Source organism: Amphimedon queenslandica, unplaced genomic scaffold (genome assembly GCF_000090795.2).
Source record: "Amphimedon queenslandica unplaced genomic scaffold, v1.1 AMPQUscaffold_13137, whole genome shotgun sequence".
In the NCBI taxonomy this organism is placed as follows: Eukaryota; Metazoa; Porifera; class Demospongiae; order Haplosclerida; family Niphatidae; genus Amphimedon; species Amphimedon queenslandica.
Window position 1 is genome coordinate 70,058 of NW_003546627.1, and position 3,323 is coordinate 73,380.

A 3,323-nucleotide genomic window follows, 5' to 3' on the forward strand; every position below is an offset into this window, starting at 1 on the left:
GATGAGCCACTTGTAGTTCTTGATGTAAAGACTGGATGTATTTCTGAAGCTTCATTTCCTTCTCTGTGGGATATTTTATTAGCTGATCCATCCACCATGTTCTGGTCTTGCTGTATGATGAATACTTTTCTTGATATTTCTTACTAGTAAAGTCATTACCATCCAGTACTGACTGTACTATCCACTCACCAGCTTCATGTACTGAAATAAGGAAAATACATTTATTATTACAGTTAGTGTAGTATCAATCCTCTTACCTAATTCAACTATTATTATTAGTCTATTAGCATCAGTTATTATTAGATATTGCGGCTTCCCTATTGTCATATACTGCCCAAATCCTCCAATAATTACTAGCCACACACAGTTTGGTGACATTGTGACTGCTGTGAGTGAGTGATGGTATCTACCAGTTACAGAATCAGGTAGAGGAATCTGTAGGTATAGATACGAGATGTCAACACATTTTCATTTTCTATATTAAACTGTATTGAGGCGCTCTCCCACAATTAATTTCATTATCAATTTTTAATTAAAACACTGTACATACACATGTATACTATTGATGTACATAGGTGGGAGCAGGAAGGGTGAAAGGGGCCGAATCCCCTCTTCCCACACATTTTTCAAACTGCTTAATGGTTTAAAATGGAACATAATAAATACATTAATTACCTACCTTCTTACAACTGTACTGACCAGTAGTGATATTATCAAATTTTAAACATTCATTTACTGGTTGATTGCTATTATCCTGTCCTCCAATCACTACTAGTGTAGGTGAGGTAGAGACACCATTGATAATAGCACTGGCATGACTGCATCTCTCCTTAGTCCAGAGTCCTTCACCAGATATTGATCCTTTTTTAATACTCTCCCAATGCTAAATACAAAAACATAAACATATTAAGGATATAACTATTTTAGTTAGTACCAATATTACCAATAGCACTTTACTTTCATCAAGCAAAACTTTTCGTAAAAAATGAATTTGTATGAAAATAACTTTAAAAATTATCAGCGGTTTTAATATTACACTTTGGAGAGCTTTAATTTCACTGTTAAATGCTAATCTGTAAATAAAACCTGAAAGTTTTGCTCCTTGAAAGTAAAGGGCAATACAGTAGATGGACAATTAATTCAGTCAGGGTGAGGACAAAGATTAGTTTAGCTGCCAGCATCAATGGCGCTCATACTAAATCGTGCATTGAAGAGAGGTTTGGTATTTATGACATTTCTTACGACTATTTTTTTATTAACTGCATGCAGAATAGTAATTTTTTTAATCATTGATTTATTGTTACTGGAAAGATATAAGATAATATATACTTACATGTGCATAATAATAACTTACTATTGTATTATGTGTCACATTAAATATGAACACATTATTGGTAGGTGCAGGATTACCATCACGAGGCACTATTCCTCCAACCATTATTCCTTTATTTCCATTTATTTTGTTGATTGTAAAACCAGCAGTTAGAGGACAGCACTGTCCACTGAAAAATGGAACAGTGAATTTTCCTAAAATAAAAAAATTATCATTAATAATAGATATTCAAAATGTTGTTATTAAATATGCTCTAACACATTAACAAAACTGGAACTCACTATTAGATAGATCATAAAGCAACTGTTCATTGGTAAAAACAAAGCCATCATTAGACTGCTCATATTGAAACTGAGGATGTTCGACAGCTGGTAGTGTAGGACCCATCCCTCCGACCATAAAAAGATAGTCAGTTCCATCAAATTCCAGTGATATCATTCCACCATACCCTTTCTTCATCCTGGACTCATCATTAGGATGCAATTGAGTCCAGCTCATGGTCAGTGTATTTAGTACATTTAAACTGTTGTGGAAACAATTATCATGACCACAGTGGCCAGCATAATAATAAATATTAGAACGAAAGGTGGTACAGTAGTAGCCAGCAACTCCTAATGGAGGAGTACCTCTTGTTAGGTGAGAGGACCAGCGAGCTGATGAAAAGGAAAATGTCTCAACTGTTGAGGTCAGTTTCTTCTTTTGAGGTGAATCATGTACTTCAGGTAAATCAGGTTGGTCCCCTCCCCACAGGTAGAGTGAGTCTCCTATTACTGGAGCTGAGTGTCTAGCCCTCTCTTTGAATTTATAAGTACCTGTAAAAGAAAGAAAATAATAATTAGGAAAATAACACAAGAGAAACTAACCTGACATTTTCAAGCAAAACAGAGGTCAGAGGCGTCAGCCCCACCTAAAAGGGCGTTGGCTGTTGAATGGGCGTTGGCAAACAAAAACACACAAAATGAATAATGAAGTCCAAAATTAAATTCATGTACAGTAGACTACATGGAAGGCTCTATTGATTTTCTAGCATAGCCTGTACACTGTCCCTCAGTTCCTGTGGGAGTCCCTCCAGCAGTTCCTCTTCATTTATATTGAGGTCCAAGTTCTGCACAACATTCATTCCATCACTTTGTTGGAATACAATCATATCAGATGAAGCCTCTTCAGTTGTGAGAGCCAACTGATCAAGAGGATCAGAATCAGGTTGAAGGAGAGAGAGTAGATCAGATATTAAGAAGAGAAGGATCAATGGAGTCCATTCCTAGTTCATTAGTAACAGCTTCCAAGAGAACATTCTCATCTGGTATGACTGTGGATGGGAATGGAGAGGTGGGAGTGGAAGAGTGAGAGGGAGGGAAGTGAGGGCCAGCACTATCAGGAAAGAAGAGATTATCACCACCTGGTGATGATATGCTTGATGAGAGCTCCTCTATTGAAGGAACTGATGTGATGGTGTTTGGATTAGCAGAGGAGAGAATAATGAGAGAGATAAAGTGGAAGGGGATTTTGTTAACAAATAATGTCAAGGGTTTGTTTTCATGTTAACAGACTTCCTTCTAATAAATCAAGACAGCATGAAGCTTTACTGACCAGAAAAACTCAACACTATCAAGGTATTGTGTTTTCACTTACATACCCTACACTTTCATAATGTGTCCCTTATCTTTTTAGTTTATCTGCCCCAGCAAGATATCACAACAATTCATTTTCAAGAGTCCCTCAAACTGTAACTGTTGAGTGACACGACAGCAATCCATCAAATACCTTTCTTTCCGAAGGTACACCACAACCTAGGGACTCAATCTGTGGGTCTACCATTGCACTAGTTGATAACAGCCCATCAGAGAGGGAGACCAGATCAAAGAGGTTAGGAGTAGAATAATACTATCAATCCTAATTCAATATAGTGTAATTATTATGTTCCAATTTGTACTCTGTAGGAGTAGATTGTTCTTATATAAAAATAATAATTTCAGTTCTCATGCTTTAC

General features: G+C 36.5%; 1 long non-coding RNA gene across 1 annotated transcript; it reads left to right on the plus strand.

Moving 5' to 3' along the window:
* Nucleotides 1-2,206: 2,206 nt before the first annotated feature.
* Nucleotides 2,207-3,298, plus strand: LOC109585003 (uncharacterized). Its single transcript, XR_002186267.1, has 3 exons — nucleotides 2,207-2,636; nucleotides 2,882-2,946; nucleotides 3,005-3,298. It is a non-coding gene; the product is annotated as an uncharacterized LOC109585003 (long non-coding RNA).
* The last annotated feature ends 25 nt before the right edge of the window (nucleotides 3,299-3,323 follow it).